General features: G+C 42.5%; 1 long non-coding RNA gene across 1 annotated transcript; it reads left to right on the forward strand.

The window, feature by feature from the left end:
• Positions 1–2,304: 2,304 nt before the first annotated feature.
• On the forward strand, positions 2,305–5,746 carry LOC143476935 (uncharacterized). Its single transcript, XR_013121428.1, has 3 exons — positions 2,305–2,515; positions 2,678–4,217; positions 4,335–5,746. It is a non-coding gene; the product is annotated as an uncharacterized LOC143476935 (long non-coding RNA).
• The last annotated feature ends 4,464 nt before the right edge of the window (positions 5,747–10,210 follow it).

Raw genomic sequence — 10,210 nt, forward strand, 5'->3', positions numbered from 1 at the left:
CAGCAACACTTTACAGAGGTACTGATTACAGAGGTGCTGAATACAGAGGTGCTGATTTCAGAGGTACTGATTAAAGAGGTACTGATTACAGAGGTACTAATTAAAGCAACACTTTACATAGGTGCTGATTTCAGAGGTACTGATTACAGAGGTATTGTTTAAAGAGGTACTGATTTCAGAGGTACTGATTACAGCAGCACTTTACAGAAGCATCACAGTGCTTAAGGTCATGGACGTAATTTTGATTTCAAAAGTGGGGGGGACATGGATTCGTCGCTATTTAAATATTTGGTTTTAACCGTAAAAACATGTCCCCCCCCGTCCCCCCCCCCAAAATTACGTCCGTGCTTAAGGTCATCAGAGATTGTGAGTGTGTATAAAGTGACTCCACATTTTCTTATTGATCTTTGGGGCTCCTCACTGTAGGAAGCATACACACACACACAGAGCAAAGGCTTGGATGGATTCTCCAGTTCAGCTTTGGTTGTCCAAACTACTTCACATTTCTTACCTAACAACCGGAGTCATTGGGCTGCAAGTAAGGAATGTGTGCCACAATGCATCATGGGCATTGTAGTAAGTAACATTCAGATCTATTAGTCTGCACTCAGTAGAGGTGTGAAGAAATTGTACTTATACCCAACAGAAAGTGAGTCTAATTAGTGAGGCAAGCTTTGGAATGGTGTAAAATATTAAAGGAACATCTGTATTAGCTCCACTGAAGTCTGCTGAGTGTGCATTATGACATCAAATGGAATGTGTCTGACAAAAGCAAACACTGAATTACTCTTTATTATTGTGTGAACCAAGTTTAATTAATATTGAATCTTAGACCTGACTGAGGTAAATCAGACCTCACTGAGTAAGCTCAGACTCAAGTAGAATCTACTTAATGCTACAGTACTATGTTTATGTTTAAGAATTCATGTGCAGTTTGTGTAAGTAAAGTGAGTGACCAGATCTTGATCTCTTTTCAAAAATGTGTTTCTTTGTAAAAGGACAAATGGAAGCCAAGGGTATTTCAGTATTTACCCACACTTAGGAAACATGCTTTTCACATAAAGGGCTTCAAGAAACTGTGCAAAATTCAGATTACTGGGAGTGTCATAGTGAAACTGCTCAAGTGAACCATGGACATAAAGAGGGAAAGAATAAACCTGCTTGTTGTGTTTCACCTGGGACCAGAGAGAGAGAGAGAGACAGAGAGAGAGAGATGGAGAGAGAGAGATACAGAGAGACAGAGAGACAGAGAGAGAGAGAGAGAGAGAGATTGTGAGTTAGGAGACTGATGTGATGAATGGACAGATAACTTTTTTTCCAAATTTCAGCTTTTTGCATCATTTGCTTTTAGCAGACCTGTCCAGCGTAGTGGGCAGAACCCTGACATTCACGAGCAGAAACTTCACCTCCATCTGGTAAACACACACCAGGGCTGAGAGGAGCATTGTTTAGTGAGCTCAAAAACAGGAAGGTGGAGCAAAAGAGAGAGGCAGATAGAGAGAGGGGAGAGAGAAAGAGTAAGAGATGAAAAAAGAGGGTGAGAGGGTGAGAGGCAGGGTGAGAGGGTGAGGGGGAGAGAGGCAGGGTGAGAGGGTGAGAGGGTGAGAGAGAGGCAGGGTGAGAGGGTGAGGGGTGAGAGTGTGAGAGGCAGGGTGAGAGGGTGAGGGGGAGAGAGGCAGGGTGAGAGGGTGAGGGGGAGAGAGGCAGGGTGAGAGGGTGAGAGAGAGGCAGGGTGAGAGGGTGAGGGGTGAGAGGGTGAGAGGCAGGGTGAGAGGGTGAGGGGTGAGAGGGTGAGAGGCAGGGTGAGAGGGTGAGGGGTGAGAGGGTGAGAGGCAGGGTGAGAGGGTGAGGAGGTGAGAGGCTGAGAGGGTGAGAGGGTGAGGAGTGAGAGGGTGAGAGGGTGAGGAGTGAGAGGCAGGGTGAGAGGGTGAGAGAGACAGACAGTGAGTGTAATTCTCCTTCACTCCTATTCTGATGCCCGTTTCTGCCTACATGAATATTTGATGAAATGGGCCCAAACTGAAGCCATATAACACTCCTGTATCCCGATGCTGCTACGCCCGTAAGCCATAAACATCAAAGGAAAGATTGAGTGCATTAAAATGAACTCGTTCCAATGGCGCATTGATTACTTGATGGAAGGAAAGTCCCCCACTCTATAATATAATACATACAGCAATAGAGCATCAGTCTCTGCATATGAGTGCGGCTTTCAGCAGAGGGGGCGGGGCTTTCAGCAGAGGGGGCGGGGCCAGGTTCAGTTCTCTCATATCTATCTTTTTAAATGATGTGTACATTTGGTCTCGGTGGGAAGTTAATTAGGTCCACAGATTGCTTCAGGTATTGTTCAGGTAATTTAAAATGTCAGAATCGACGGGATGCTCGCACTGACCTGGCTCTGTGCGAAGACTCCGTGATATTGGGAGTAACTAATTATTCTGTCTTCATTTGCTCTGCAGCTTGGCCCTGGTAGAACAGAAACCAAAAAGGAATAATAATTGGAAAAATTAATGAGGTAAGTTTATTGGTTACAAAGGAAGGTTGTGTGAGAGGGTTTGTCCTCATGTGTACCTGTGAAGATTTCTGTTGCATTTACTCTTATTGCTTTTCCTGTATCTCAGATACAGTCATTACGGACATGTTTCACTAATTCAAATATATGCATTGTGGTCCTGAGGCAGGACCGGCTCAGGCAGGACCACAGATACCCAGAAGTCAGCGGTTGCAGCATGGACTAACTATCGGAAGCTAACAGCATGGTGATCACGTCTCATTGGTCATTCTCATTGGTTCTCATCTTGCTGAGACTGTTGTTACCATTCCAAAGCCATGGACACAGCTGGTCCACCAGGTGCACATCCCTGGTCAGAGCCCTTGGTGGTCCATATGTAGTGAACATCCCTAGAGACTAGCACTGCTCAGAAAGGCAAGGTTCAAGAGCAAAGTTCTCCTGGCATCTCCCCTGTATGTGGCACACATCATTATGGAACCACATCATTATTGGACCAGATTATTATAGAACCACATTATTTTGGAACCAGTGTTCTTTAAGAAAGCAGTCATGCTGCTTGGGCAGTCATGGCCTGGCGGTTAGGGAACTGGTCTTGTGGCCGGAGGGTCGTGGGTTCGATTCCCAGACCTGAGGCCATGACTGAGGTGCCCCTGAGCAAGGCACCTAACCCTCAAGTGCTCACTTGTATAAAAATGTAAGTCGGTCTGGATAAGGGCGTCTGCCAAAATGCCGTAAATGTAAATGCACGGTGGAGTGCCGTTGGACGCCAGTGTGACTGTAGGGCTGTGGTTCTGTGGTATTTTCCTGGGCATCCTGGGTATTTTCCTGGGCACTAGCAACTTCAGAACCCCAGAACACTGCTGCAGTGCCACAGATGATGGTTCTCTCAACACTTACACACGTGAGCTGGAGCGCAAGCCCAGTTAATGCCTTCATACATATTTCTACAACAATTCAGTAGGTGTTCAACTGTCTTTCTTTGCTCTGTACTTTCTCTCTTTGAATAGAAAAAAACATAAAATGAATTAATAAGGGATTCAAATTTGATCACCTAGCCCATACCTTTCTTGCACAATTATTTATTTATGCTTAAGTCATCAGTTTCTAAATAAAAAATGAGAGAGAGTGTCTTGGTGAATTATTTTGAAATTTCTAAATTATAAGGAAGGTTTCGTAATGAAGGCGAGCCTTTGAGACAGAGGTCAAAAGTAAGAATCGTTCTGATGATGTCATGTACAATACCGCCCCGGTGTAAAGGTGTAATTAACTGGAATATATTAATTCTTTATCACACTACTTTTGAATAAAATATCTCTGTTTTGCTTTGCTGTATATCTAGGAGCGTAGACCTGAATATCTGTGGCTTTTCCATCATGATTTCTTTTAATAATACTTTTTGATACTTTCTGTTAAAATATATTAACCTGGTGCACAATGAATCTAAAAAATCATTTTATGTATTTACTGTAGGCACACTGATTTCCTTTCAGACTGAGACTCCTCTAGTGAACACACATCACTAGTACATCACTAGTACATCACTAGTGCAGTGCTGTTTTCATAGCATTGTCCCTCATATTTAACCTACATTTCTGTTTCTTTCAGCCTCTGTATTTGAACACCACTGGAATGTAAAACAAAGGCGCGGCTGTGTTGACCCCCCCTCTGCTGACTGTGAGGAGAATGCCCATTCTGTCGGCTTCAGGTTTGATCTGGGGGGGGGGGGGGTATGTGGCAAAAGCTTCTTTTATATTCAAATGAGAACATTACCATAAAGACCTGCACCAGTCAGGTCCCCTTTCCTTGTGTCTCATTTGAATAGCTCATATCTCCACGACAACGCTCCGCTGGCTTCATTTGAGCTTTCGTCCCTAGAATGGGACACCTGTGTAGTCGGGCGTGTCACACCCCAGGCCCACTCATTCATCAGGAGAGAAATCCCCTCCCACATGAAGAGAAATACCTGTCAAGGTGGTAATGAACAGTGTAAACACTGAAGATTAATTAGCCCAAGAAGACTCATATTTTCATGTCAAAATTTCACAGTCAGGGCATGCTGAGAATTTTTCTCCTTCAGAATGAGACAATTTCCAGTTTTGTTATTTGTGTTGTCAGGGCCTGATGTAGAAACACCTGTGGCGGTGTCTACGCAAGCATGCTTCATAAATCACAAGAGAAGGTTAAAGGTACAGACATGAAGAGCACCAGACACGCCTGGTACAACGTGAATATCAGAAATGATTCACTGGTGTCCTCACGCAAACTGTGAGCATGGAGACGAGGTTCTCAGGGTGGGCTGAGGGAAACTTTAGTTTTAACATCTCTTCAGGGTAAAATATCTCTCACACTGAATCTTCATCTTCACACTGAAATGACATCTCCACCCGCGCTCCACCCACGCCTCCATCACCTCATACCCCACCCAAGTGCTCTGGGTTGTGTCATTTAATTTAGATGCCAAGGATACCATCCACAGTTCAGGCTGCTTGTGATTATGGGTGATCAGATTTGGACCTCAGCAGTGGTGTTAATATGTGGTGTTAATATGTGACTTTGGACTGGTCAGTAACTAATCTGTGAAGGAGATATTTCATGTAAGAAAAGGTATATTATCAAATGATGTGAATTATTTTAAAAAGTCTTTGGGGATGTTTAGACGCAGGATATGTTTTCACATAACTCTTCATCGCTAAATCTGCAGATAACATTAAAATGCATATGACACAAGCTGACAGGTAAAGATGTCAGAAAGGGAAGATTGGCAAAGTGGGTCTGAGCTTTATACTGAGATCCTCATAAAAGAAAATTACTTCCTTATTCTGAACACACACACATGTTGTAATCCCAGTGTTTCTCTAAAACTACAGGCCAGATAATGTTTGTGCTACTCTTTCCTCAAGCTGCCAACACGACCAGTGAACATGTTTCAGCAACAGTGAGACAACAGTGAGACAACAGCGAGACAACAGTGAGACAACAGGCTCTCAGTCCAGTAGACACAACAGTGGACATGATGGGTCAGTTAATGTCTGATGTCCAGTCTGTTGTGGCTGGAGTACAGGTGCCAGTGTCTCCAGTGGAGGGGGTCTCTACCTCTCCCAATGTCCCCTGCCTGTGTGTGTGTGGTGCGTGGTGGCTGTGTGAGTGTGGGTGTTGGTGGTGTGTGTTGGGTGTGTTGTGTTGGTGGTGTGGTGTGTTGGAGGTGTGTTGGTGGTGTGTGTGGTGTTGGTGGTATGTGTTGGGTGTGTTGTGTTGGTGGTGTGGGTGGTGTGGTGTTGGATGTGTGGTGTTGGTGGTGTGGGTGGTGTGCGCAGGAAGGATTGACTCTGCTCCAGCCTCATCAGGCTCCTCCAGGCCTGTCATGTCATGCAGGGAGAGATGTGGGACTTTGTGCCATATGGTTGACCACAACCCTGCAGTCTCCCCAGGGGGCGGAGCTTCAGTTCAGCCTCCCCAGGGGGCGGAGCTTCAGTTCAGCTCCCTCATCAGTGTGTGAGAGAGAAAGAGAGGGAGGGGGATAGAGAGAGAGAGAGAGAAGACAGATAGAGAAAGGGGGACAGAGAGAGAGAGAGAAGAGAAAGGGGGGAGGGTGACAGAGAGAAAAAAAAGAGAGAGAGAGATGAGAGAGAGATAGAGGGGGAGGAGAGAGAAGGATAAAAATAGAGAGAAAGAGAAAAATAATGAGAGAGAAGCCAAGACATTGAAGGGAAGAAACTGTTCAATAAACAAATCAAAATTTGTTGTTGCTAAAGTGTTTTCATCTTACAACATGTGCGTATTTTTAAAAATATAAATATGGTTTAAGCTCCCTCCACACCCCAGCTGGTGGCGCTGTCCCGGCCCTGTGAGTGTCTTTACGGCCTCGGGGAGCAGGCGCACGAGCAGCTCTGTGTCTGTCCTACTGTGTCCAGACGTTCAGCATTCTTAATGGGCAACAGCACTTGACCTTTTGAGTTCGCTTGTGTGGGACCGAGCCCCACTTCCAAATATTTGCATACTTTTGTGTGTGTAAAGGTGAGAGAGGGGACGGTGGACACAGGGGTTCTCCTCCGCGTCTACACTGGGCTCTCTCCTGCGTGCTCCCCCCCATCGCTCCGTCACTCCGGCCTCCTGGAGGGTCGAGGTCCAGAGGAGGTGTCAGACCGGCCCTTTTATCCTGCCCACACAGGGCCTGCGTCTCCTCCCCCCCACCGCACCAACCACACGGCGCTGGACACTTGTGGGAGCTGCTGACACCACTGGAGGAAAATGAGAAAATGATGTTTCTGAGGGTCTGTGTAATAGACTGCTAGTAGTAGTAGTAATTGTAGAAGTATTATTAATATTATTATTATTATTGCTTATTATTTATTAATATTAATACAATAATTATTATTGTGTTATTGTATAATAATAAGAAAAATAAAATTATTGTAATTCTTATAATTGCAATAATAATAATATCAATCATAATAATAATATAACACAAATCATTATAATAATAATAAATTAAAGACTTCAGTCAGTATAATTCATTGCTGTAGAAATAGTTGTAGATGCATTATTATTATTATTATTATTATTATTATTATTATTATTATTATTATTATTATTAATAATAATAATAATAATAATAATAATATAATAATAACAACATGAAAGATGGAGCTTTGCTCAGTTTCAGAAGTGAAAGCTTTACTATTACAAGAGATAAGGGATGAGTAACAGTGTTTGCCATGGTAACAGTGACAGGGGTGATTATTAATAATGACATTTTATTATTGCTTTTATAATTACTATTATTCACAAGGCATAAATTACACAGAGAGCTACAGCAGGGTGATCCATACCTCAAATTAAGAGACTGCGTTGAAGCATCCTCATTACATTGCTGCACATTTGTATGACACACTGGTTCTGACATTTGAGCTCTGATATGTAAAGAGTAATCTGACTGTTTGGGCGGTAAACTTGAAGTGAGTGAATGGAGACGCTCGTGGAGCAGAGCGGAGGATCAGACCGAGTCCGGGAGAATTTGTGTGGTTAATGGCGACCCCTATTGGCCAGATGGACAGCCTACAGCAGAAGTGACAGAACTATGCCAAAATGGGCTGGTCTCGGCAAATGTGCAGCGATTCTAAAAAAAGGTGGAGAGACGTTATAAACGCGAGGTCTTGTTTATTAATTATCATTCACTCGCTCCTGATTCACATGTTGATGCATTATTACAAGCATTTAATGTAATGTAAAGCTTGTTTGCTAGGCAGAATAGATGTGAAACAAATGATCTGATCATCTGACTCGCTGCTCCAGCCCTCCGCTGAACCTTCTGTACTGAGATCAGTTTTAAACGCTACATTTCTCACGGTATTTTTGTATTTTAGATCGTCATGCATTGTGTTGTGGTCTTTCCTATTGTTTTATGTGGTCTTACTTTACATGCTCTACTTTAAAACTGAGAAAGTTTTTTAAACATTTATTTAATTTAAAACGTCTATTTCAATAATAAAAACATAAGCACAAATATACAAATAAATCTACATTATTATTATTATTTCGATTATTATTATGATGATGATGATTATTATTCTAATAATTAATATAGTTGCTTATAAAGTTATTATTATTATTATTATTGTTGTTGTTGTTGTTGTTGTTATTATTATAGTTGTTGCTGTTATTATTAGTATAATTATTATTGTCGTTTTTATCTATTTTGATTATCTAAATAACAAAAAAAATTTTTTCATGGTGTAAAATGAATGTAATATATCCTTTTTCTTTTATTTGAACTCACAGTGGATGTCAGAGGGTTTGAAAAGGTGTGTGATACTAAGTGGAACTGCATACTGAGAAAATGTCTGTAATTTAACTGCTAAAACGTAAAGTGTAAAAATAAAAAAATGAAGTTTCTGTGTTTGTATGTCTGTGACTGCTCTGTGTTGGTATATTTGAATCTCTCTCTCTCTCCCTCCCTCTCTCTATATCTCTCTCTTTCTGCCTTCCTCTCTCTCCACAGTAACTGGAGCAACAGAAAATGACAAAGGAAATGAAGAAAAAAATGACTGTGATGCAACAGGATTTCTTTAAATTTTCATCTTTTTAAAGTCCTCGTCTTGGGTCGAGCGTGTGTTCAACAGGTGTGTTTTGTCAACTCGGGGCTGCACTAGCAGCAGAGACCCGGCTGATCTTCGCCATGTCGTTGTTGTACTACCTCAGGAAGGACAACCTGCACAAGAAGTGGAATAATTCATGAGTCACCATTAAAGACGAAGTCTCCACCCTGAGACACTGAGACAGCACATACTCCAGGAATGTGTCATAATGGACCCGTGATGCTCAGAAGTTTCTCCTTCATCACCGTTGGCAACGTCAGAACCTCCCCACATCCCCTTTAGCCGTTTGCTGGGAAAAGAGCCACAATGAATGTGGCGAGACAGTTTCTTGTTAATATGTGAGGAGTGTGGCAAACCCCTAAAGCCCAACACATGTTTCCTGCACCTCCTCTATCCTACCAAGAACACACACACACACACAAACACACACACCCTAACAATTGAGTTTTGTTTCTAACAAATTTATCACAAATGATCATAAACAAATGTAGTAATAACATGTATCTGATTAAAGTCTGATGTGCTTCATGATTTTCCCTTTTTTTTTTCTTTTGAACTCAGTGTTGTCTGCAAACGAACATGTGGATATTGTTTCAAAATAAATCAGTGTAATAAAGTTAACTGAGAAACAAGTGGGATGCCAATACATTATTTTGTCTTTTGAATAAATAAGCTATTCCATAACCATGTGCACATGAGCTTTGACTAACAAGAAAACATGAAAGTGTTTTGAAAGAGTTTTAAACACATTTCTGACCACATAACCCCCCCCCCACCCCCAGCCCATTCCTGAAGAGAAGGTCCTACATGCAATTACAAATCCTCCTTAACACAGCCCTTAACACAGCCCTTAACACAGCCCTTAACACAGCCCTTAAGGCTACTTACATATGTCACAGCATGGACCCGATTCCTCCCTTTCCGGCCGTGTCTATGTGTGGTTTCGTCCGGTTATGTCCTTATACGTATTGATACGTGTGTGTGTGTGTGTGTGTGTACCAGTGCCCCACATTTGTGTCACCCGTCTTTTGTCTTGTTAAGATTATGTGTTACACTTGTGTGTAGTGTATATAAACATGTCTCTCGCCATTAGCTGTTGTGAGATCTTGATTGTGTCTATGTATGTTGCACATGTGTGACAGCTAAACGCTGTGGCCTTCATCAGCTAAAATCTTCATCAGTGAACATCTTCATCAGTGAACATCTTCATCAGCGAACATCTTCATCAGTGAACATCTTCATCAGTGAACATCTGTGAGCCTGTTCAGCGTTTTGGAATCTCTCACCGCCAACGTCACAACATACAATAAAAAATATTCCTTAACAAAATGTGTTGAATGTAACTGTTTCAAAATAATAAGAGTGGGTGTATAGTGGGTGTACAGGGGGTGTATAGTGGGTGTATAGTGGGTGTAAAGGGGGTGTATAGTGGGTGTATAGTGGGTGTAAAGGGGGTGTATAGTGGGTGTAAAGGGGGTGTATAGTGGGTGTATGGTGGGTGTACAGGAGGTGTATAGTGGGTGTATAGTGGGTGTACAGGGGGTGTATAGTGGGTGTAAAGGGGGTGTATAGTGGGTGTAAAGGGGGTGTATAGTGGGTGTAA

This window comes from Brachyhypopomus gauderio, chromosome 15 (assembly GCF_052324685.1).
Source record: "Brachyhypopomus gauderio isolate BG-103 chromosome 15, BGAUD_0.2, whole genome shotgun sequence".
NCBI classification, from domain to species: Eukaryota; Metazoa; Chordata; class Actinopteri; order Gymnotiformes; family Hypopomidae; genus Brachyhypopomus; species Brachyhypopomus gauderio.